Genomic DNA, 27,586 nt, shown 5'->3' on the forward strand with positions numbered 1-27,586 from the left:
CTGTGAATCTCACTAGAGGAGAAAGCTCCCCCCAACCAGTGAAATTTAGGATCGTATTAACACTTTGAGGGATAAATATAGCAGAGGATTTTAAGGATTAGTCATTCAGAGTAAGTACAATTAAATTTGCCCATGGAGTTTTGTCTCAAAATGATGTTGCATATGTATATTCAAATCATTGCAAAAGAAAAGATTCTGGTTGTTCTACAGCACCTGTGACTGTTCCCCTAATACCGGCAGTAGTAAGTTAGCAAGGTTAAGTCTACCGTCTTGACATGTACAAGGACAAATCTCCCCCAACCCACTGTGATGGCTTTCGGCGGAAGAGTAGGAGGCTCTCATATCCCATAGGATTCTACCAAACATTTTTTCAGTTCACCACCTGTGATTTGTGGTGTTGAGAAGCCTTTTTATCCCAAGAGAAAATATTCAGGATGACCAAAAATGAAACAATTTCACATACCTACAGACTAGTTAAAAAGTAAAGTTATCTGACACAGAAAGTCACGAATAAATTAAAATATTGCCAGGAGAAAGTGAATTCCAGAAATGTCCTTTACCACTCATCTTAAACATATGTACACTGTTTACATAATCAAAACATTACAAAATCAACTTATGACAGCAGTATACATTTCTATACTTAAAATATAGTGAAAAAGAATTCATCTTTATTTAGGAATTAAAAAAAGGTACTTAACAATCATTTGATACAACTCTAGATGAGATAATTTAGCAGTTAATATGTATGATGTGACAACAAAGCCAATAAAGTCCAAGTAAATTATTTTCTTGCTAAAACATTCAAAGTTGTTTAAAAAAAGTCTGTTAATGTATATGAATATTGCTTTACTTGTCTATATGATAATATATATTCTGACAGAAATTATACTTTAAATGTATTTCATAAATTTTTTATGAAGAAATACAATAACTAGTTATCCTATATAAATATATATAATTAATGCTTAATTGGTATGCTGTTATTCATCAATGTCGTTTCTGATTCTTCAGTTTTAGCTCATGTGAATTAAAACTTTGGTAAAAATGCTTAATTTTCCTGAACTTTGAGTTGCTTTGTTTATCATGTCAAAAAACATTTCAAAAATCCAAAATTAGCACTTACATACATTTTAAAATCTTAAATTCTACGAGATATTTAAATACCATGATTGGTACACAAAATATAAATGTGTCCGTTATCTATCTGCATGCGTGTATATATGCAGTATTTACTTACTACACATACTTACAACTTTAAATTCTTTGCTAACTTATTAAGCTCATTATATCAAGAATAAATGCAGGCGTTCATTGTTCAAATTTTTTTTTTCATTTATATAAAACCAGAGAAATTGTTTTCTATGAAGAAAACAACAAAACATTGAATTTTTATTTAGAATACTCGGTAGAAATAGAGACACCTTAATAAATAAAAATCAAGTTCAGAAATATTTACCTATTAGGCTTTTAAAATGTGAACATCTTCAAAGAAAAATATCACATTTTCATAGAGTACAGCTTATCAAATGTCTCACAGGATAAGACAGTTTAATTGCGTTTGGTTTAATTTTATGATGTCAAAGACTTTTAAAAATCCATGTTACCTAGGAAGTCAAATGACTGCTATATCATGATACCCTAAATAGTACATCACAATATTTTAAAATAAAGCTTTGATTTAAGTAAGAAAGTAGGTGTTTTTTAGTAGGAGATACGTATTTACTGATTACAAAGTAAATTTTATAATTGGAAATTTGATTTTTCATAAAAAATTTAAATACAATACATATTGCTTATCATTAAAACATTGGTGAACTTTTAAAATTTTATTTCAAATTAAAAGTAAATGTTTGGTCTAAAATATGTTTGAACGAAATCTTTTGGTCTACAAATGTGAAAGTTTCTTAGAAATCTCTTTAAAGGCTGAGTACAATAAAATCAGGGCAATGCATATATTCTCAGTTACTCTTTAAAAAAACCTGTAAAAGTGACTATAGTGGCATGTTCTGACACATTCTTTTCATAAACCGAACCCTGTTAGTGACAGCAGAACAGATTGTGTGCATCTGCTGGGAATGAGCCAGATGACAGTGGAAAAACGCACATGGATACCTTGGCACAGCAAATTAAAAAATGGAGAAAAAAGGACCTGGAAGAGAAAGTGCTCAACTTTAATTGAAACATTCTTTACAACATGATGAACTTCATCCAACCACCTCTTGTACCCTGTCAATTTTGCATATAAGAATGCGTTTTAAAAAAATGTCCTTTGTAAATTAGAGCTGTTTTGTCTTCTCTTAGCACTAAATATTGACTCAGGTTTTGGAATATTTCTCCAAATTATGGCAAATTAATAAGATTTACAGTATAAAGAGGCCAAACCACTCTACCACAGTCTGGTACAAGAACGTTAAACTTCTAAAACCCTCTCAGGTTCAAATCAAATTTTAAATATCTGGGTTAAGTTTTGAATTATGTGGGTATTATACTACCACATGCTAGAGATGCCACAATTCAAATATTCTGCAAATGTGACTATTGTAAATGCTGCTTGCTCTCAATAGTTCCACAATATTTTATTTTATGCTGATCAACCACAGTATTGTTTAAACAGTTGGCTCAATAGCACTAGAGAGATCCATACATAAAAACAAATGTGCTCCTATAAATCATATCAGGGAGTTCTCTTGGATGCTCTGATTACAATGAAAATTTATTCTATACAGTATACAATGCAAATTTTAAACTGGAGACCAAGTTGTTTAATAGATTACTAGTCTGACTGAAGCAGCTGCAGTAAAAAAAAAAAAAAAAAAAAAAAAAAAAAAATCTGGTGATTAACTGCCATTTTCCAGTAATCATAACCCTGGAAAGGGCTACTAAGCAGAGGGAGGGGTTGCAGATGGGAATAATTCTCTAAGCCCATGTGCCTTAGAGGGCTCCATCATAGTCATGCAGACTTATTATTAATATTATTATTATTATGTTTAAATTAAAGCTTTTAGAGGCATCCTTGATTGCAGTGTTGGGAGCTGTCCATGCTGTTTTACCATAGGGAAGTCCACTCTGCAAGTATTCCTTGTGCTGAGCACTCTTTAGCAAGGCATTAAAACAGGGCTAGATAAGAAAGCTGAATGCAAGGTGCACGCTTGAGGGGCATTATTCAAGAGCATGTGAATAATTTCAAGAGGTGGCAACTCATCAGGCTTTCTAAACTGGGCAGGCCTCATCAACATTACCTTCCACTGAAAATATGAATTTCTCTGAGAAATTAAGTGGCTATAAAAACTGAACAAAGAGGTGTTACTCAGACTCTGAGACCAGAAATAGCCCCATTTTCACCCTAACTTTGTCTTACCTAAATTTGTGTTATCAAAATGTGTAATCCTCAAGTAAAACTTCTGCATTTTCTGGACTATGTTATATTTCTTCTCACATGAAGAAGAACATTCAAATTATGATAAGTTCACTTGTTCATCATCTCAGAGTTGATAAACTATAATTAAAATGAACAATCCCTCAAATCTGGAAAATTTTTAAAAATGACAAAGAAATGCCATTTACTTATTTTTAACTATTCAAATAAAAGTGCATTTTATCTGTACTAGTAAATACAATTCCTTAAATTATTCAAAAAATATTTATAGAAAATGTATTATTGGCAAGCGTGACCATAAAGAAATAGATGACAGTCTTCATTAATTAATTATATAAATCTTATTGCATACAATGAAAATTATGTAATAAGAAATATAAGAAATGCTAATATATCCTTCAAAAGTGGATAATACTAATGCTAAAGAAAAAAAAACCTTTAGAATTCCTGGTGTACCTGTTTTCACTTTTAAAACCATCTAATAATTCTATGTACAACAAACACTTTCTCCAAACTGAACTCCTGTTAAAATTAAGCAATAATTTATCTGAAATCCAAGTTTCAACAAGTGACTTTTAAAACTTACAGATACAATAATTTTGCTCCTTTGCTTCCATATGGTTCTAAAAATAATATAATATTTCTTTAATAACACTTGGTTGTGTGAAAGAGTTTCATGTTCTTGAAGAAGTCTATTGTACTTAGCAATAATTAACACTGGCCCAACATAGCATCAGAATTAGACTTGCCCTGGTAGTGACCCAATTTTAACAGAATAAAAGTATTATTGAAAAGAAACTAAAAACAGTTACTCCACCAAGCATTTCTAAGTGATCATCATTGGCAGGAAGATATAATAACATGTAGTGCTATGATAATAATTTACTAATTACTTTTATCGTGATTTTATATGTATCATCCTGTTTAATTCTTACAACTCTGAGAGGTGGGTAATTATTATCCTCATTTTACAGATGCTGAAACTGAGGCTTTCTGGTGGTTAAATAACCTGCCTAAAGCCACTGACCAGTAAATGGGAGGCAGGATTTTGAACCCAGTTTAGTCTTTGTTTTTAAACATTATTCTCTATCACTTATGGGCTTATGGGCTACTTCATCTAATAGCACATATACAATAATTAAAGAAATGATATTAAGTATGGTGATGAAGGTCACAAACTCCTTATGTCTGCAAATCAGAAGGGCTGGTTTTCTCTTTCTCTTGCAGTCATCCTTATCCTCTCACGTTTTTTGTCTGTTACTCTCTGTTCTCTCCCTTCTATCAGCCCCTCCCTACACACACACACTCCAAGTGCACACACACGCACCACACCTTGGACTTCTGGTCTAACATGATGTTTTCACAGAATATCATGAAAGCCATAACTTGGTTCCACTAGTCCAATAACTACTCCCTACCGAGAATTCATAATGCTGTGCACTTTTGCCGCAAAGGTACTATCCACTGACTCTAAAGCTGTCATTGATTCCTTACAAAGACACCATCCTATAGTCTGCTGTTTCAAGATCAGTGTCTAGATTTCTTTCATGACATGGCATTGGGCTGTGATGAACCACATCAATCTCTCAAGTGTAAGGAGATAAGTCAATACCTATAATAATTATATGACCTCACATATGTAGTTAAAACTGCACTTACTTTTTCACAATACCAAATATTTTGAAGCAAGAACAGAACTCAGGAGAGACTCCAAAAACAATAAAAATTGAGAAAAAAGGATGAAGAATTCTTTGATTTTTGAAGTTATAAAATGAGAGATGGGAAAAAAAGTCATGTAGCACTCACTCTAATTCAAGTTAAGAAAGATCAAAGTCCTAAGAGGGATGTTGTCCATTCATTTCAACCAAAAGGTCATAGGCAAACAAGCAACGGGACTACTCGGCCCTGTGCAAATCTATTAATGTTACTGTGGGAATTTCTTGTTGGTTTAGGTAAGGGGAGAAAAACTCAACTGTGGAAAAGAAAAAGAAATATGTAGTCAAAATTATTTCCTAAGCCTATAACCTATATATGCTCTAAGTGGTCTGGATAAATACCAGAAGTGAACAAATGGATATACTTTCTTTTTTTTAATAGCCAGGTTTGTTAGTATTAATTTAGTTAGGAAAAAATCCTGATGCAATTAGGTCTGGATTTATACCTTTTTAACATATTAAAAGAAGGGTGAAAAGATCTACTTTCTGGACCATAATACCTTTCCTTAAAGACCACCCAACAACTTAACGAGGTTCCTCAAATGTGAATGGAAATCAGACACCTTGAAAAAGAACAGTCCTTGGTAATTTATTGGTTAATAGTTAAATTTTTTAAAAAATTATTGTCCAGAGAATTACCTACTACGGAACCTCCAAGAGATTCATGTTTTAATCAGATATAGTTTTTATAATACTTAAATAGCAAGAAAATCCATTTTCTATTTAAAAATTTTTATCCAGTACACATTAAACAATTGGAACTTTACAATGTGTCTAACAATATTTATCGAGTCAGAATGATTCAAATTATCCTACAGTTCAGGAGAATTCCAAGGTAAAGAAGTCTCGTACCATAACCCTAAATAAAAGCAGTTTTCAAGGTTGCATATGAATTTTAAATAGAATGCCTAATTTTGTAAAAAATAAATGTAAAAAATTACTGACTCCTATGCGCGCGCGCACACACACACACACACACACACACACACACATATATATATGTAAAAAAGTTTAACATTTTTTCCCCCTTGCTAATGACCCCTGAAACTGAGCCTGTTGTAGGACCCTTGCTCATAATGCAAGAATAGGCCATTGTGATCATACTCTTAGGAGCACCTTCACATTTTAGATCTATGTTGTATTAATTTCTTGGCATCATTAGGAAACGCATCCACGGAAAAATAGTTGCTTGATATTTAAACATAATTAAAATTATATCTCCTACCTATTTTAAAGACAAAATTAAATTACATTTAACTATTGGTCTGACTTGGTAAATTTTATATAGGCAATTAACTGGGTTATTGACTAAACTAACATTTAAACACTATTTATATAATGCTAAATTGATAATTTAGTACAAAAATAAAATTGCAACAAATATTTATTATATAGTAACACTTTCAACTTAGGGCTCTCACTTATTAATACATTTTTATCAGAGAAGGCTAGTTTTAGAAAGGTGTGCTGGCAATAATCTGACTACACCTCACACAAATGAGAATTCTACTATGATTGAAAGGAGCCATGGCAGCTAGAAATTATTTTTAATAGGATTTTTAAAAATTACATTGGTAACAACTGAAAATATAACTGGTAATTAAAGACTGGTTTTTACAATTTTTTACTTTATTTTACAAGAAGTGTGAGTTTTCAGACTACAGTTTCAAATGCAAAGAATATTTATGCAGATATTTGGAAGTTGATTTATTTTGCATGGTAATAAGCACAGTGCTTACACTGTATCTTTCAAATAAAGAGCATAAACCAAATCTGAAAACTAAAGCCCATATATTTTCTTTGTACTCTGTATTTTGACCTAGCAATTATTAAAAGTGTGTTTATCAATAAAAATTACTGTAGTGTCACATAGTGTGGTGAGAATTGCTATTTCCCCAGATGAGTACAAAAAAGACCCAATGTTAATTTGCATCACAAAATGACCTAACATAGCTGGAATATAATGCACAGGCTTCATTGAAAAGAAACCATTATATTTTTCTCTGCAAAGCAACAACAACAAAAAAATACAGACATCTGATTGGGCCTGCATGTGCTGGGAGGAGGAAGGTGGGGAAGAGGTCTCTTTCCTATCTTATGCCTATTGTTTTATGAATTCTAAGCTGCTATATGGGAAGAAAAAGGAAACATAGTGAACTCACTTTGCAGTTAATGTCAGCGAGTTAAAAGGCTGAATTTTCAAGTTAAAGAAGGGAAACATCGCCGGTTTTCTTTACCAAAGTGATTGCCCAGGAAGAAGGCCCTCTGCTCCTTAGCCTACGCAGGGGCAAAAAAGGACATTACTGGGGGCTGAAATCACTCCGAGACAGAGGGGAAGTTTATGATGTGGCACTGTGCATGTATCTGGTCTGCAGCCAGCAAGTTTTCATTTTGTAGCTCCGCTGCCAGTACCTGCCTTGAATATTCAAAAATAAAACTATACCAGAGCTCTACCTTAGAAACTGGATGTTACAAAGAATTAAAAGAGTATTTTACTTTCTTTATCCTGAGTGTAATTACTGTTTTTAAAAAGAAAGAGCTGAAAACTATAGTGACTCAAGGGTTTCTTCTCTTTTTAAAGTCCTCAAACTATCTTCCCACAAACCCATTTAAATTAAATGGGACATTTACAGACTCACCTCCATGAAGGATATAACTTAAAACATCTGCTTAGACACGTATGTTCTGTTTAAATATAAAGAATGTGGCAAAAAACTGAAAAATATAGGGGCATTATATTATTAAAATGTGTGTTCTTCTGTGTGTGTGTTCATTCATTAAAGAGATTTTGACTGCAATTAGGTAGTCGGTCCTATAAAGGCTTCCTTGTGTGACCATGATTTCTAAAAATAAAATGCTCCAGTGAATATTTCTGCTAAATAATCACATCTTCAAAATTACTTTAAAGAAATCCCAATTCCCTCATGTTACATTAAGCAATAATACCAGCTTTCCATAATAAGCCTTGGTTGTACACCTCATGCATGGTCAACAATTAATTAGAAGGTTAAAAAAGTCATGTTTACTATATGAAGTAATAGACTAATTTCCTTGTGTGTCTTTACATATTCACATTACTGAATCTATTTTCTGGCTTTGAAAAATCCATAAGCAAACCTAAGCCAAAGCTGCCTATCTTCGGGTGTAGGGAAATGATGCCTTCTCTTCCTTATCATTTTAACTTGCTGAAAGAATTACAGATATGAAAAAAAGAGAGAGGTAGTTGCTAGCTGTTAAAAAAACAAAACAAAACACTTTGCATTCTATCAAAGGACCATATCCAGCATTTTTAAAAACCAATATGCTAGAGATCCGTAGTATCTGAAAATAATAGATATGGATTCTTCACGTGCACCTTATCTATGACAACAAGATACAAGAAGAAAACCAGGCCATGTTCAGGATGCTATTTGTAAAAAGCAGGTTCTCAAAAGGGATTGCTTCAGAGATCAGTTTCTCTAGTATTGAAAAATAAGTTTAAGGTACTTTATTTAAATAATTACTAGAACTGCATTGTCATTCTTCATGAATAGCAACCACTTGCAGGACGAACAATGTTGCTCCATTCATTTCAAATTTACAGCATTAAGAATTAATAAAGTCTTTATAATGTCTGCATTATTAAAGAGTGATGATTCCTGCAGAACTCTGCCTGCAATAGGTTTACTGTTTTTCTCACTTGTAATTATCACTGATTTCCTTCATAATGTCCTCTAAAGATTCTCTTTATGTGTACTTTGAATTTTGTTTACATTAGCTATTATATTTTTTAAGTAAATAGAGTAATTTAACTTGCACAATGCAATGTACGACAAATGCATTATGGTGATAACAAATGATGCTACTCATTTTACCACCTGAAACCAGACCATGGATTTATATAACAGGTATCACATAATATCTATACTTAATAAAAATATGGCTTTTTTCTTCTGCAGTTAATGTTAACATAATCCAAATCAATATGAGATAATATATTTCAGATAATCTTTTTATAACTTATTTTTTACAATGGTACTCTTTTTTATAGAATTTTCTTTATTTGCACACATGAAAACAAATAACATAAAAAATCATCGATACTATCTACTCATCCTTAAAAGAGAGAACTAGGGAATGGGTACCTCTAGCTCCTTTATGTTCTTTATGCCTCAATACGTTTGTAAAATAATTACTATTGAATTCCTGTTTTGAGCAAAATTAAAACTAGTGCACTTCACAGAAGTTAAATAATATTAAAACTACAAAACCTTCAGACTTTTTTTTCAGCACTCAGTGTGAGAAGTGCTATCAATAACTACTTTTAAAAAAAAACTGACAGTTTCTTTTGCTCACTAACTACAGCAGACCCTAACAAATTATTTTTTTCTCATGCTGTTATTCACTTACAGACTGCATATTTGCTTCAATTCTCCAAGGGAAGAAATGTGGCTCTTGTGGGAAAGGTCCACCCCTTTCTACATGTTTGCTTCCTTGAACGAAAGGAGTACACCCCCTTACATACTTTGAAATGTGTCCAACATGCACAGAATTGTATTAGCACTGTATTATTGACCGAATTAGAAAATCTTAAATAAGAGTTAAATATTGCTAAAATGTGCTGTGTTTGAACCAGGAGAATTAAATGACACATACGCATATAGGTAACAACACTGAACCAACATTCACTCAGTCTAGTGTCTAAGTCAGGACTTTCAGAACACTTATCTTAATGTGCATGTGTGTGTTGTATGACAATTCAGGAAGAGGCCCATAAATGTTACAGGTTTTTGAATGCATCCTCTCTGAATTTAAGACCCATTAGGGACATGCCACCTCCCTTTCATAAATATTTTAAAGAAAAATACCGAGAAACTAATTGTCTTCGTAAGTAGAATCAGAAAGCTGTTTGAAATCACAGAAGTGCAAGAATATCCAAAGTCTACACTCATTATCTTAATGATAGAAAACTCACACCAAAGTTGGTATCCACTAACTTCAACGTTATTAAGACAATCTGCAGGTCATGAGAAGTTATGTTCTATCAAGTCTTCCTTCAATTATGTAGAATAATACAATCTCAAGGCAAGTATTATTTTGTTATTTTCTAATAAAGCAGAAATATGTGCATTTATCTTTACTTTTGTATTTTCTAAATACTATTTTTTACTTTATTGCACTTTTAAAAGAAATTTGCAAGTGTCAAGACACAGAGTAGGCAAAATTTTAAGTCTTTTAAGATATTTTAGTGTTTAAGTGGTTAGTCCCTTTGCAATTTGTTCATCACACTTCCGAATGAACACAACTATATAATTTCCAGGCCTAGAAAATGGAAGCTCTGATATTCTGCTTATGCTTTTCACTTGGAATAGGAGTGAACATAAATAGTGAATCTATAAACTGGAACTGAAGGTAATAAACTTACTAAAACTTAGTAAGATATTGTTATGGTCAAAGAAAATCTGCCAGTGTGTACCACAAATCCACTCAAATGAAACATCTCATTCACTTGAATTTGCTATCTTATTATAATACACAGAAAATTAAACACATAAATATTAATTTTATGTATCACAGAAGATGTAGGCAATGAAAATGCAATGTTTACATTTATGCATGACTCATTAGTGTTTTATTGTGTGAGACACTAGGAGGCATCAGTTGGGTAAAAAAGGACTTCAATTTTTAAAGAAGCAAGAAATTACTGTAGAGTTGGATATGTAAGAAGTTGGGGATTTCAAATGTTATTACATAAACCAAACTTTATTCTCTGAAGTAAACTCTGAGAACATCATATTTTGTTATACAGAATAATCTTTACATAACATTCATGAAATATATATAATTTGACCAATAAATACCTATAAAGATATATTTCAAATGCATGGATTTATAACTATGTAATTACACATTTTTATGAAGAACATACTTGGTAATGGAATAACATAATGGCTATAGACTACTATGCATTTTCTGCTCAGTTACTCAATATCATGAGTGTATGTTTTACTTCTGGCAAATTCTGTTTTGCGCTCTCTACAATGCCTCTGAAAATGTCTACTGCAATTAAGCCTTATGACTGCTTCCCATAAGCAGTCAGAACTTGATATCTGTTCATAAAGAAGTGGTAGAACTTAAAATTTAAGCAATGAAGACATGTATAAAAAGCACATTTTCTCTTATTTCACTATTTAAAGCCTGCCATTTGAAAACTGAGTTTTCCGCTGTTTGAATGGCTCTTCATAATGATGAAGCAACAGGGTCGTGGTATACTTAGCTAGCAATCATTTGAAATTGGAGTGTCTTGCCATTTCCCCACAATCAGCTTTTATCTTTGATCTATCAAAATAACACGTGAACTGGGTAATCCGCCTTTTGTAAGGTGCACAGACCCTGTGGTCACTCCTGGTTTTGTGAATCGCCTCTGTAATCTGGTTTGATTTCCTAAAGATGACAGATCTCGGGGAATAGTCAGGCTTTACTGAGTGCAAGGCAGTCCACGCGCTCATGAGATTAATGTACATGCTATGGACAGGGATGTTAATCACCTGTCCTCCCACGTGCAGCACACAGACTGAGAATCAGTGATTAAACCTTTTCATTGTGTCCAGGCAATCACTAGGCTCATGAAATGAATATGTGCATTTTTATAAATTTTAGGTATTAATTTGTGTGGTGTTTTCTCAGAGGATGTGCTTTTGAAAAATAAGTAGAACTTAAAAAAGAAAAAGAAAAATAAGTAGAGCTTTATCAATAATCTCTCTAAAGTCTACTCTGTGACCCTTAACTGCATATAAAATTCTACCATGTTGTTTTGAATCATGCCCCTGAAGCCTGGGTTCTCTGTTTAATTACTTTTTTTTTTTTTAAATGTAGCACAAGTGTTGCTGCAGAGATATTTCCCCATTTTTGTCACTTTCTGAGATTTCAAAGACTCAAAGTATACCGCATGTAGAGTTGGGAAATAAAACCACAAAATATACTACAATAAACAGAAGAAAGTTTTGAAATATGATGTTAACATATGCAAAGGAGTTATTTAGCTTATTTTTGTGTAAAATAAATTTAATTACAATAAGTCACTTATTAGAAAGATTTGGTTGTAATATTATGCAATTTATTGATTCAGTAAATTGAGGGCTAAGGAAGGAAAATCTGCAAAATATAAAACACGATGTTTTTTCAGGATTCAATTTTGAATCGTTAGATAGCCCTATTTCCCTTTGGGAATGAACCATTTCCCTCAAATTTTGAAAACTGAATGTTTACAAAGAAGAGAAGAAGCAAGCTGCGGTAAAGTTCTTGGTGTTTAAATTTAATGTTAATGTGTTTTTATGCTGAATAGTTAATATATGGGATTGTATACTTTTAAAATATGAACAGCTCAGGAAAGGTGGAAAATTGACTTTTTATTATAAAGTGCTCATTTTTTATCTAACTGAAGAAGCAAAGTAATATTTAATAAAAGTTACATCTTTAATATTGTCTTTCACTATAGTTCACATACATACCCAAGATTCAGAATATAAATTGTGTAATTAATGAAGTGAAATACTGCCTTTAGTAAGAAGTCTGGAAAATATGCCACAGATACTTCAAAGTTGTGTGAATTATATTAGTAAAAAAAACCAGTAGATTTTTATAAAGTTTAATAAAATTTAAAGATAACTGTCAACTATTGTCTCCTTACCCTGACTGGGGGACCATATTTTAAATAAATATCAAGTTTAAACTTTGTTTTGACAGAAACTTAGGATTGAGTTGGTAGTCTAATACATAGCCAACTGCACTTTACTACAAATAGAAAACAATATTTTAGAGATTTTTTCTCTTGAAATAGGATATTAGAGATACATATTTCACTTTACCTGTCAATTTCTGAACCACTTCTTTGGAACTATTACTTCTTTTAACTTATATAATTTCATGTACACTGGAGGACAGTACTATGGTTTATAACTGCATTATATTTAACCAAAACTGATGAAGAAGAAAAAAAATACTGCTTGTACCATAGTGGTACATACTGAATGTTTTCAAAGACTAGCCAAAAGTGATATTATTTTAAAAATTAAATAAGATGTTTTAGCTTCAAATTGGAGATTGTTAATTTATTTAAAGCTAAAATTAGTATTAAATTCAGAGGTTAAACAGGGTTCACAGGTGGTCACATTTCCATGTCTTAGCAAGTCTCTAGGGATTGAAGTTATTATACTCTACATAAACATCTTCACTCTGCAACCACAATTCCATTGCAAGGTGCCAGTGAAAAAGAGGCTGGTCACTCCTTTTGACTAGTGTAATGAGGCGGCTGGAGTTCCCTTTATAGCACTTAGAAAATATATGTAGTCACTAGCCATTTCACAAGACAGTTACTATTAGAGCTAGTTTCAGATTCACAATAGTAAAACCCACTTTGTGTCAAAGCAGTTTTCCACTGAGAACCAGTTAAAGAACTGGCAGACAGCCTGATTCTACTTATTATACTGTCAGCATTTACATATAAAGGTATTTTATACAAAGGACACACATTCCTAAATTGTGAAGAAAAAGAATTTTTTCCAAAAAATAACTATTGGACTTAGAATAGTCAGAAATGTTTGAGATATAAATTTCCTTTGAGAATTAATAGCCATATTCTGGGAAGGAGATAACAGTATTAAATTTAAACACTTTCATAATATTTAATAACACCATAAACAATGTACCATATCTCTATATATACCTCATTTGTGCCAAACTTTATCACTGAGTTTGATAACTTTCATCAAAAGTCCAAAGAGAATGCAATTTAGGTGACTTAATCTTGTTTGTTTTAAAACACCTATGTATTTGACTTGACCTAAGAATCAATGCCCATACTGAAATCCCAACTCGACTTATGAAATGTATAGACTACCACAGCCAGGGTGTTACTTTTTGTCCACACCAATTAAGAAGCCCTCTCTCAAGCCAGCACTTTGGTAAGAGAAGGAGATGAGATGCACAAAGGTATTCTCTGACAGACAGCCATGCTTTAGCTCAAACTAATCCCAAGAATTAGCAGCTCAGAAGCATAACCCAAAGCAAATCAGTCATGGGGGGACTCAGAGGAGCATCTTTCCACAGTGAACTAAAGGCTGAATCTTAAGGCATGTACTTCAAGGTCACAGAACATTCCGTGAAAAATTAAAATCTACCAGGTTCCACACGCTCCACCATATCAAACATGCTAATGACGTGAACTAACTTCATGAAACTTTAAACACATTGATGTGACAAGAACAAGTCAGGAGTGATATCAATAACTGATGGCAAACGGATAAGACTATCTAAAAAGTTACTTTTCCCAAAAGACAAGGAAATCATGGAACCTAACAAAAAGAATGCACAACCCTCAACTTCAGCCTCCAAAAAGGCACAGGGATAGACCCAGTGCTGTGGAATATACTGATGCAGATTTCAGAGACAATACCCAGGCTATTTCTATTTTCCTCGAGAAATGTCAGAGGTACTTACATGAAGGAAGATCAGATCAGATTAGTCCTTGGGATATTTTCCTTTCTTAAGAGAGAGAAAAAAAATAACAATAATCTTTACTTCGTCCAGCCTTGAAGTGCTTCTCCACCTGATTCAAACATGCAGCCACGGCGACCCACACAGAATCTTCAAAGTCAATCCAATAGCAGCCCGAAGATGTCTGGGTGTACGCGTGTGCTCAAGTGTCTGTGACTGTGAGCAGAGCAAGCAGAGAGCTGGAGATGATGTGTGTGTCTGTGTGCGCGCGCGCGCGGAGGGAGCGCGCGGGGGAGGCGCGCGCGAGGACGCGCATTCGCGCGCGAGCCTAGGCTACTTGGAGGAGGTGGAGGAAGAGGAGGAGGAGGAGGGGAAAGTGGCTCTCAGCGGCCAGCAGATTAAAAGTAACCAGACTCGTCCAGAAAACTGTGTCCAGGAAGGAAGTGACAGAAGACGAATGGGAAAAGGAGAGCCGCTCACAGCCTTTGAAACGTCGCGTAAAAAAGGCGGGGGTAGGGGGGAGTGGTAGAAGGATATTGGGAGGGGAGGCGGGGGTGGCAGGGAAAACCAAGCACACAGGCTTGGGGTTCTAAGCAGCACGAACCGTGAAGTGCCTCTTGTCTTCTTTTTTCCCCCTTTCTTTTATTTTGTCCTTGCTTTTGCCTTTGCCTCGCGCTGCCTTTCCTTTCTGTCCTCCTCTCTCTCTCACAATCCCAAACCCTTGACTCTCTCCTCGTGAGCTGGAGAAATCATCAGTTTCACTCTTGCAAAAGGGGGGCGGGACTAGACCTCGGAGCATTTTAATAAAACAAACGTACAGCAAGCAGTTCGCTCCTCACCCTTCCAGTCTCAACTAGATTGATAAATTACTCCACTACACTACTTTAATTATGTATATGGTATGCAGAATAAATCACTGAACATCAGTACCTCAATCAAGCACTTTTAAATGATAATTGCATCTCTGTGAATCAATCTTTCCATTCCTGACATTTTGCTAATTTTAGTTTTACGGTGGGGTAACGGCACATGCCATACGCAAACCTAATGACAATTCTTTATTGCACGAAATGAAGACAACACCACGAGCAGCGGCTCCCTGTTTTCTGCCGGGGGGCGTCTAGGACGCCCGAAAAACCAAATCACCCGGCGGCTACTGTGCGCTCGCTCCCCGGGGACGCTGAGAGCCAGCCAGCAGGAAAGTCCTTCTGAAGCCGGGATCTTCCCTCTGACCAATAGGAGCGCAACCCTAATAGTTGCTCTTGTGACTTTTCCCCCGTTTGGAGACGCGTTAACCACTTCATTCTTCCACCGTCCGAGCGCTCCTCTGTTACTCACGCATTGAAGCCACTGTCCAGGATGTCTGCAGCACTCGATTCCGGCGCGCTTTTCCTGCATGCCCAGAATACGCAATTTTCGGCCCTGAGAGGTTGGAGGCTAGAAAGTTAGACTAAATGCTTCTCACGTGTTAGTAATGTACAAAATAATAAAAGAATCACCATGTTTCAAATTTCGAACTCATCCCGGGGCCACGAACTTTCTAATCAGTTTGGAAATATTTACCACGGCGGCAGCTTCCTCAGAGATTTTCCCCCTCCCTCCTCCCGCTCTATCTCTTCTTCACCTTACTGGATTTTATCCAGGGCATTCACGTGTAAACCAAACCAACTTCCCAAATGCATTAAGCTTCCCTATCCGACAGCTGATGACTTCACTTATCCTGAAGAGTTTCAGCTGCACAGGAAGCAGAAATAGAGACTGATAAGGAAGATACTACTTACGTTAAAGTTTAAAAAATAAATTAATATTAAAAATTCAGGAAAGGTTACTAGAGATTGGGTACCTCCCTTGCCTAGCCAAATTACACCACGCCCAATAAAGCCATAGATAAAATACAGCAACTAGTACACAAACTACGAAAAGACAAGGTTGCATGCCTGTATTATACAGGCTGTATAAAATGTTTCAAATTAAAACATTTTAAAAGGTAGAAAGGAAAGCACACTGGGAAAATAAAAACATGGAATATTCAAGAGTAGACAATAGAAGTATACTGAAATATCTAGCTAATTAAGGTTATTTCCTCACTTTAAAAATTCCTTTCAGCACTATGTGTTTATCCCAATGACTAGTTGCATTTCCTCTAAAGTCCTGCACTGTGCCTCTAGACTATTTTAATGCAGGAGGACTATGTGATTCAAAAAGCCTCCTCCTTCATTGTTGAGGCTATTTGATGGGAGTAGCTTTTCTCAGAAGAGTAGGCTTAATATTTAAGCATCTGCCCCAAGGCTTTACTTGAAAGGGGAAGGTTGATTTTACTGGCAAGTACAACTAGTTGTGGAATACTCTTCAGGCTTCTGGCTCATCATCATTGTGACTATCAGCCTGGCTAAAATGAAACTCTTGCTTTTGTTATAGGAAAGCATGACAAACTGTCACAAAGCAAGAACCATCTGAGTTAGTATTATTTCTTTCAGATTGGTATCTACAATATATTTGTTTGCCTATTTGTGTGTCCTTTAGTTAGTTTGCTATTACCATGAATTCATTTTAATAATATGGCAGAGTTAATCTGTATTAGGTTTTCATTTAAGGTACAACTACAACTTCTAAAAAAATCCCAGAACTTAAAGGTGCATAGACATTTTGAATACTAAGATATGTCCATATATGATGGTAAATGAAATTTTATTTTCTCCAGATTCCCAAATGTCCTGACAAAACAAACCATTTGCAGGAACATCTAAGTTTATTGTGATAATTCATGAAATTAATGTAATAAATCTTTAACAGTCTATTTTACATGAGCAAATAGGCCTAGGCAATTCATGAATTTCAACCATACTATTTATGATGGATCATAGAAAGTATTTACGACAGTACATTTCAATGTATATTGTTTTCCTTCAAAAAGAAACTATCTTACCTTTTATCATTTTTAAGAATCATTTCATAACATTTTAAACCATAATTATCAATGATAGAAGCATTCAAAAGTATATAGAACTTCATACTGTGAATAATTTGAAAATAATTTGGATTTGGAATGTATTACAATTTGCCTTCTAAAATACAAGATATTCCTTTCAGGAGATTTAGCTTCTTAATTATGTGTGATCCTAAGTTAATATTAGAATTAGTTTTTTCCCATGAGTTTTTATGGTTGAAGCAGGACAAAAAGGTTGTACAGAAATATACAATAGAATCACCTGGGATTTAAAATTACTCATTGCTAATTTATGAAGTGGTTAATCCAAAATGTGCTTTGTATTCTTCTTTCAATATTTCAGAGCTTAAAAAAAAAATCATCCTTATCATTGACCTAATGGTTTTTGGCTAGGATCAGAATAATTTCCCGAGCATGGAGAAGCTGGAACTTGGTATTAGGAGGCCCAGATTCTCTGGTTCAAGACTGGTGCCTAACTAATGAATTGTTGTTTTTCTGGGCTCAGTTTGCTCATTCATTATATGAATTTTCCAGCCTATTCCAGTTCTATGATTGGAAAGGAGAGAATTCTTACACCCTTTAAAGCCAATTGGAAGCTTGGGGCCTATCCTGTTAAGTAAAAGGTGACATGTCCTTTAAGAGAAAATGATGTCTGGGATTGATGTACTATTTAAACCAGCTTTCTCCCCCAATCACCAAATAGTTCCTTCATTAAATAATTATTATGCATTTTATTACACATGTAAATAGATATTAACTTGATTTTCCCACAAAAGAATTGTTGATCAATATATTTAAAGTGCCACAGAAGTTACAGAGAGCATGATCCTCAGGGTTTTAACTCTAGGGAAAGCTAATTTCTAATTTCTGTTCATGGTTGCATACAATGTACTCCACCCTCCTCTCTTTACTACTTCCCTACATTAAATCAGCAGTCTACTAAAACCTTGTGCACTGGGTCTGCCTGGTTTTAAACTTGGCCCACACTGGGTGTAGCTCTTGAAGTGAGCTTTAAAAACTTATTTTAAAGTAAGCTGGGCAGTGTCCACAGAAACCCACTTTAAGATGAAGAAAGGCTATAGATTAATCTACCCCTCAAGATTACTCAACTATATGGTATACTGTATAGTATGCAACTGTACAGAATACTTTCAACATAAACCTGATAGTTCATCCTAAAAGTGTGGAGAAGTATAAAAAGTAGTATGACACAAATTCCAATAGCATTAAAAATGTTATTTTTTAAATAGTTAAAGCTGATGTTAAAATCTTTCCTTGAGATGGATTAATTGTAAAAGGGACTTGCAAAGATAGGCCCTGAAAGGTGGTATGAGATTTACACAAAATGCTTATAAAGCATATTATGGTTTTATAACTCTCACTTTTATACATGTTGATAACAAATACCTAATGGCAAGAGTTTGGCAGTTTTACTCTATGAATTAACTTTGTGGTAGTTGATACAACAAATGTTAAGCACTCACCACTTACACATACAGTCATTTGCCTTCCATTCTTTACTTCATCTCTTCATAGAAGTTACTTCACAGTTTGCAACTCTTCTTTGGCACCTTAAAATGTGTAAGTACAACAACGTATATAGTTTTAAAAATGTTAAAAGGATGTTGATATTAAAGTACATTTAAATAAATTTATTTCTAAAACTTCTAATCTGAAGAACATCAATGTTAATTCTAGTATTAAACTAAAGGAATGTGTATTGAACATAAAATAATTAAAATGATCATTAATTGTGGTAATACATATGACCTTTAATATAAATAGTGCCAACGATCTAAGTTTCAAAAATTCTTTAGGTATAGCTTTATCGCATACATAGTATACACCATATGGACTGCTTGTGATTGAAAATCTGCAGCATACAAAGGATTTGTTATTCCAAGCCAAGGTTTAATCATATCTTTTATAGCTGATGATCCTACTTTTTTTGTACCTTTAATTTTACATCTGATGAAGAACTACAAAAAAGACAGTCAAATCCATGATATCCCAAGCTAACTAAATTTGTCAAATTGGGACACTGAAGTTGCAAATGAAGTTGCTGAAAGGGCTTGGTTTTATATGTTGCCTAAAGGCTGGTTTTCAACCCTTTGGGATTAGTGATGTAGATTCAGTACCTTTTATGAATTCTATTACCAAAAATACCTTGTCCTTCCAAGCACTGTTTAAGTGCATGAGCACAGACAAATGCCTTTGTGTCGTAATCTGTTTGGAACTATGACTTTGAGAACACAAACGAACTTTTTCCTTGGCTCCAGTCTAGTCCTCCTAAGTTTGAGACATATCAGACCATGATGGTCAATATCCATCCTCTCATTTGTTATTAGCAAGAAGACATTTCATAGTGAAGTCTCTAGGTTTATGAAGTCTCTGGGTTTGGTTTGACATCTTAAGATCTATTTTTATTTTTAAGTTTCTTCAGAGTCAAGCAGAAATTAAGAATTTTGGCCACTTTAATTTCAGGGCTGTTAGCTAAGTTTATTCTTTTAGTCTCAGGCCCATAGTGAGTTAGTCTCAACTTGGTGACTGCTAGTCAGTACCAGGTGACCTGGTGAATTCCCTTTTCCCCAGATCTGCTTGGTTTTACAGTCTTAAGTGGGGATCATTATACACATCTCCCAGGGCCTTTTAAGCCTTACAGAAATGCAATCTTCATGAAACAATATCTGAAAGATATATTAAGGTTTTTTAAAATGCCACCACAAATTATGATACATTTCTTCCTTTTCCTGAATCAGTATGCCCTAATAAGGTTTGATCAGTAATTTGCTTGTGAATGTGTGGCTGATTAAAAAGTATCCATATATATGCACGGCTAAATTTAATGGACTTTACCTTTACCTACAAAATGGTTAAATGCTCATCGGAACATTGATTCTATCCTATTTCTTGAAATACCACAGAAACCTTCAATTCAAAGAATGGATTTTCACACTTCCACTTCTAACTATTTCTTCCAGATAGCCTCTGTGTGTGCCCTTTAATTTTTAAAGATCTTTACCCAGGATCGAGGTGGGAGTTAAAAAACTCCTCCTGCGTTTTGGTACCCACTTTTTGTCTGGAAAACAGAGGGCTGGGATTCAGTCCCGACGGCCCCTTAAATACCCAGACGGGGGACGCCTCTGGTTTCAGCAGCTCACTCCCCTAAATTATTGATTGCAGGCAGCAACAATCCCTCCGTATGATTTTTGTAGAAAGTGAATCCGCGTTTGCTGGGCGTTCAGCAGAGGCACAACAGCCACAGCGTCACCCAATTATTACCGGTCCTCCCCTCACTGCCGCTCTAGACTCCCTCCTGCCTGGCTCTGCTTTCCTCCCCCCATTCCTCCTACTTTTCTCCAGGCAAACGGAGTCGGTGCGCAGAAGCTCCCACCCTCCAGGGAGTGTTTCTAGAGTTCGGAAGCAGCTAGTAGGGGGTGAGTGGGCCACCACGTGCGTGTGCTACGGGCGAGGAACAGGCGGGTTTGGAACCCTTCTGGGGGCCTACCGTGCCTGGGGGCGCGGAAGGGGGTTGCCTCTTGGAGGCGGGTGCGCCAGGCTGTGTCCAGAGAGGGGATTTCAAAGCGGCCGGGCGGTTTGGTGAAGAGGCCGCATGGTGGGTTCTGGAGGAGGAGGAGGGTGCGACCGTGCTGTTTTGGCTTTGAGAACGGGTGGTGTCCTTGTCAGGGGAGTTGCCCTCCTGGTCCGGTTTGGTGATCTTGGGGTTATTTTCCTTAGATTGGCGAAAGACGACTCTGAAGAGCTGGGGATGAGCTCGGAGCCACGCATGCAAAGAACACCCACGCACCGTGCACAAAGCGCTGGCACGCGGTCCGCCAAGGGCGGCGCAAGGTTCTCGAAGTGCTCCTAGCATTTTGCGAGCCTGGGACAGGAAGAGTGGTACCCGCAGGTCCAGCTGCAGCCCTGTCCCGCACTAGCCAGCTTGGGTTTTCACTTGACAGACCAATAGGAAAGGGCGGGGTTCCGGAGCAGGATTTTACAGCCCAAGCCCTTAGGGTCTTCAGGATTATTTTAAAAACTTACAGCCAACAGCTGGCTCTAGCAGTGAAGCCGCCTCGGTGGGTTTGTGCACGCTTTGGCTAGGGAAAGGCCACAAACTCAAAGAGAAATGGAGTGCTAGGGAGAACCCTCTCCGCTCCCCGCCAACTTCCTTTCGCCTTCCACCCTCCTTTTACTTTTCAATACGTGAGAACAGTGCCGGGATCTTTAGCAAAAATGCCATCACAGCCTGTGCTGATCTTTGATCTCTGTGTGGAACTGTACCAAGAGTACCAAGCTTGGGGGAAAGATCCAGTGCTCTAAAGGCATACTGGAGTACTCTGCTGAATAAATCAAAGGTGTAAAATGTTTGCAGTTCTTAAAGCTATAAGCTGCTACCAATTGTAGCTGGTAGTCACATGTAGCTTTTAAAGTTTAAAATTAAATAAAATTTAAAATTCAGTTTCTCAGTTACAGTAGTCACATTTCAAGTGCTCAATAGGCAGAGGTGGCTGCTGGCTACCTTATTTGACTGCGATGTTGACAGTTTTTCTATCTTTGCATAAAGTTCTATTGGAATGTGCTGCTATAGCGTTTCAAATGAATAACCTGCTCTATGACACCAGCCAGCCATTTTTGGAATTTGCGTTTCTTGGCACTAGTGTGAAAAGTTTTAAAGTCAGAATTTCAGTATTTTCCTGCAGAAAGAGATGCTAGGGAACACAACACAAGCACCTAATTTTTTACAGGGAAGGGAAGTGTGGCCCACAGAAGTTAAGAGATGGACCCCCAAATCAGGCTGTAAATTTGGAAATACCATAAAGTCACCTGACAGGGTCTAGTATACTTTGTGCTAGACTAGGGCACCTTCTAGGGCACTTTGCCTGGAGTTGGCTAGGCAAATGAACACTACAGAATGGTGACCTGGCAGAAGGTTGTAAAGATTTTATTTACTTTTAGAGAGAGGGGAAGGAGGGAGGGAGAAAGAGAGGGAGAGAAACCTCAGTGTGTGGTTGCCTCTCGCATGTCCCCAACACGTCCCCACTGGGGACCTGGCCCACAACCCAGGCATGTGCTCTGACTGGGAATCGAACCCTTGACCCTTTGGTTCACAGACCAGCACTCAATCCACTGAGCCACACCAGCCAGGGCAAAGATTTTAGATAGAAGTACAGTATTCGTTTACAGGAGAAAATACTTCATAGCATTCTTCTAAGAAGAAATTCCATTTGGAATCCCTCTGTCTCCCAAACTAAAAATGTATCATGGGTGGTGTCATAGATTCATATACAGTAGTCCCTCTCTATATTGTGGTTCACTTATCGCAGGCCTCACTGTATTGCAGGACTTCTAAAAATATTATATTTAATTATTTATCACGGATTTTTCGCTGTATCGCGGGATTTTGCGGTACTGTATATGTATGTTGTTAAAGTTACGTAGGTTTAAGAGTGTAGAATAAATGTAAGGTTCCTTCTTCACAGGGGGGTCTAGAACGTAATACCCATGATAAGTGAGGGAATGCTGTAATGCCTTTTTAAAGAGACCAGTTGGGATAACATTGTGTTTACTTATAGTTAAAAACTTCGGAGGAAATGGAATTACTCTTCAAAATAAGAGCTAGAAAGCACTATTAAGGTCAGGGAGGAAAGGTGTTGCATGAGGTGAGAATTATTACTAAAGCATAATCTTAAAATTCTATGAAGATATTATTAGCTACATTGATTATGGCTATGACCAATATCACCAGGGTGAAATCTGACCAGAATAATATCTAACATGAAGAAAACTTAATTATAAATTATATTATCGGAGACATAGAAGGCAACAGAATGCATCATAGAGATTTAGAGACAAAGCATTAAGTTTCTAATTTGAATGTTTTGCTTGTTTGTGTGGTTGTTTTTTTGCAATGATTACTGCTTATATTTCTTATCATTATCTGAGAGTGAAATTTTGGTATTAATTCTGGCCATTTATGGCAATGAGATTTTAAGTTAACTCTTGGTGAAGGGACCTTAACTGATGGTATAGGAGGACTCATGAATAATAAGTAAAATAGTAACAGTAAAATGTTTTTTAGAGCTTGGATTTCCCTGAGCTGAAGCATATTTGAATTATCGTCTTTATTTCTCTTATTAATTTACCATTGCATGTGGTGCAAGGTAGAAAGGCTTTTTCCCATTCCCCCGGAAATCTAATAACCTCAGAGAAAATCCTTTAATTCTTCAGGTGCTTGCAGATGTGCTACAAGGCCTCAGTCTCTTCATGGCTGACTACTGAAAAGGCTGGTTTGCCTAGGAAGAGGCTATGTGGCCAGAAAAAAGTTGGCTCTGTCACATGGTAACTCTAGGATTGCGTACAAGTTACTGACCCTTTCTTTGCCTCAGTTGCCTAATCTATATAAAATGTGGAACATGAAGTACTACCCTCAAACCTTTGTTATGAGGATTAAACCAGCTACTCAATGTAGACACAGGGCTGGAAAAGTGGTTAATTGAAGTAAAAGCCACTCTTATATTCCTGCAAAGAAATTCTACTTCTATTTCATTAAGTCCCATATTTACCCATACTGGAGCTGTCACAACAGAAAAAGTTGAAGAAATAGGTTGTCAGAGAACCCTGGGAATTGATTCAGGATGAGAGCTGTTTTTGAATTTCACCTTTAAGAGGTAGAGTTCTCTTTAATCCTAAAATTCCCTGATTTAATGGGTAGAGCTTGCCTCATTTCCCTTTGACAGGCATGGTGCCTTGAAGATACTTTCAGGCTGCCTTTCTCTCTCTCTCTCTCTCTCTCTCTCTCTCTCTCTCTCTCTCTCTCTGTCTCTCTCTCTCTGGGTCTCTCTCTCTCTCTCCATTTATTCTTCAGGGATGCTCCCTTGTACTTGTTAGCTGCTTGGTTGTTGAAAAGGCTCTAGAAACTCCAAGTTCATCCTCTTTTCACCCTGGTTGACCTTTGGAATGCTGTTGTGAGCCAAGAAAACATTGATATCTTCAGTCTCCTGCTAACTTGAATTCTTTCGGGCAGAGCCTGCTCAGATTATCTCCTGATGTCATTCCAAATGTCTGATGGCCATCTATGGCAACAGTGCTGGGCAGTGGCCTGCTGGGAAGGGGCAGCTCATGGAATGCCTAACAGAGCATTCTGTACAAGGGGGACCTAGAAGTAGTTGTCTGTTGGACACATGATCAACATTATAGCTGTGTTTAGGGACTGTTTGCTGCTTTTTGAAAAACAGAGGACATAGACATTTTGCATTTTTGGTTTTAATAAAGTCCCACTTGGAATGTATATGATTCCTATACCTGGTATTCACGCTAACTCTCCTCATTGAGAATACCAAATTAAGACAAAGGAGTCTAGAAAAGAGATAATAAAGTCACCACATTGCACAATCTACCTTGCTTCCTCTGTATCAGTAGGTTATTTTCCAAATGATGGTATTTAACTTAAAATTATAAATGTTTTATTTATAACATAAAATTTTAAATAAAACAAAAGAATATAAAATTTTAACTTTTCAAGAAAGCAAGATCATGCATAGATTTATATGCTTCCAATACATAATTATATCCATATTCTAATTTACTAGGAATAGAGAGAATTAATTTTTATTATTCGGAATGAAGTTTCTAAATTATTTTGGAATATGGTGACAATTAAAAGTAGCATGTAATAAGACTGTTAAATTTAAGTCAGTGATTAAAACTATTTTTTAAACCAGTGTATACAGTTCACAGAGTCAAAAACCCAAACCAAAAAAGTATAATATCCTATAAATAACTTCTAAAAATTAAATTTGCAGTTACATGTTTCTATATTAATAACATTCATATTTTTAATGCAGTGATACTTGTAGTATATGTGCAAAACTAATACTACCATATTAGAATGTGGATTAAAAGAAATAGGTTCAAAGTACTTAATATTTAATGGCCGATCACTATTTGTCAGTATTATATTAACCGTGTTAATTAACTTAATTGTATTTTATTAACTGCTTTATAAAATTTATTTTTCTTATTGAAACAACCTTTCAGACAGGTACTACTGATTTTAAATACAAAACCTTAGAGGTGATATTACCTGTCCTGAATCACATTGCTTGTAAGTGCAAGACTGAAGGATATGACAACAGGATTGTTTCTAATAGATGCCCTTATCTACGATGCTATACTGCTTCCTTGTACTCATAACCTTTGCTCACTTATAGGGATGATGTGAGCAGGACATGATATAATCAATATTACAGAAATACCTGTCTAAACGTGTGTTATCTTCTTCAAGGTAGAAACTTTAGGAAGTTATTTGCTTGATATTTCAGTAAGGTTGTCTTTGCTCAAGTCAAATCTCCTTGGAATTTGCCATACAGTCTTAAGACCAGTCTTATTGCTGACAAATCATCATCATTAAGGATGAGTTTATTGCTGAAACTAAATCCAAACCAAATGTAGTGAACAACGTGCTTGATAATAGCTATAACATCATTACAGAGCAGATTACTTGATATCTGGTTTGTAAATTGACATTAATTGCAGATACAAAAGGGAATTTTCAAGGGTATCTCTGATACGAATGTGTAGCCTTTAAGGGGACATTTTGGTGAGTAATCGTCTTAAAAGGTCTGATAATTTTTAAAAACATCAGTTTCATTGATTAAAAGTTATACAACATGTATGAGTATCATGGGAAATACCTTTTCAAAATATGTACAACAGGCATGGAAGGGTAAATCAGAGACCCTGGTTTGAATCCCAGGCTCAGACATTTAATAACAATTTGACTTTAATTTTCTAAATTTCTTTACTGTAAAATGAGTTAAGTGGCAGTACCTACCCCAGATGTTAATTTTAGTGATATGAGGACAAGAAATTGTACTTCCCTAGCCATCGAGTGCCTGGCATGTAGAAAACACTCCATAAATGTTAGCCGTTACTGTACTACTTTGGTATTATTGTTCATTTTTAAGGACTGTCCCACATTTCTGAAAAAAATCTCAATGTCTCAGTTATCTAACAATATTTTAGAAGATGTTTTCTTTTCCATCAGCTTACATCCTTCAAAGTAGCTTCTATATTGTAAAAGAGCATTTTATATTTGAAATAAATATAAAACATATGTGTGAAAATGTTGATTAAACCAATATGTATTAATTATACCAAGAAGTCTTACGTTTTAGGATTGTCAATTTACATTATCCTTGTCAGTGTAACATCATTGTCCATATAATATTCTTTTTAGAGAAAGTTTTCTATATTCATATTTGATTTTATCAGACTTATGAAAATAATTACATCTCCATTTGCCCAGAATAAGGCTAAAAGTTTTTCTTTTTTAGTTATATCAGACATCTTCTAAATTGCTTATTGATTACATAATCTTACACTTAAATTCAAGGAAACTTCGCATAAATATATAGAATTAATGGCTTCCTATTAAATCTGAGTTTTTAATTCCTTTTAACTCGATATTATCTGTGTGGTATAGGCAAAATTGTGAGGTTGCTGAAGCTTGTTTTGGGGTAATCAACTTCTCTATACTCACCTTCAACTTGTCTTCTTTTTCTCTGGCATGCTTAACTCTCCCAGCAGCAATTTTTAAAATCAGTAATGTCTCTGTCTCCTCACAACCTTTCATTGCTGTGACCCATAAGGTCCTTTCATTCCTCGGCAGCCTCTTCATATTTCAGAATTCTCCTGAGAGAATTCTCTATGAGAGGAGCCAGCCACTCCAACAGTTTTCTTCATGACACATAGCAACATGCTACTCCTTTAAATGAACTTCTCTTCAAAAGATTCTGAAGAGTTCATAATCCAAAGGAGTATCCATGACTACACAAATTCCACAAATTCCCTGCTGTGTTGGTCAGGAGATGCTTTTGGGAGGAGTCTTTCAGCAAGTCTCTGGTCCCCCCTCCACTGCAGTCACTTCCATTGGCCAGCAGATAGGTAAGCCCTGGGTTCAAGTCAACGGGAAACCTGGCTCTTACTTGAAGAAATTTTACTGTTTTTGAAAAGGTTGGGATTGGAAGATGAGCTCTCTATCAACAAAATGGCATGATGCTCCTTGAA

General features: G+C 35.6%; 1 protein-coding gene across 14 annotated transcripts in view; it reads right to left on the reverse strand.

Annotated features, from left to right (window-relative positions):
- MEF2C (myocyte enhancer factor 2C) overlaps window positions 1-27,586 on the reverse strand; it is a 162,005-nt gene that overhangs the window by 127,343 nt on the left and 7,076 nt on the right. For 6 of the 14 annotated variants that reach the window (XM_090276460.1, XM_090276476.1, XM_090276474.1 and 3 more), the window contains exon 2: window positions 19,000-19,086. The gene's annotated coding sequence lies outside the window, so the exon portion shown is untranslated. Of the gene's footprint in view, window positions 1-14,571; window positions 14,804-15,172; window positions 15,280-15,906; window positions 15,928-18,999; window positions 19,087-27,586 lie in introns of those variants that run through there. The other 8 variants (XM_090276464.1, XM_090276463.1, XM_090276462.1 and 5 more) reach the window with 5 other exon arrangements.

Source organism: Furipterus horrens, unplaced genomic scaffold, assembly GCF_987537825.1.
Source record: "Furipterus horrens unplaced genomic scaffold, mFurHor1.1.pri manual_scaffold_5, whole genome shotgun sequence".
NCBI lineage: Eukaryota > Metazoa > Chordata > Mammalia > Chiroptera > Furipteridae > Furipterus > Furipterus horrens.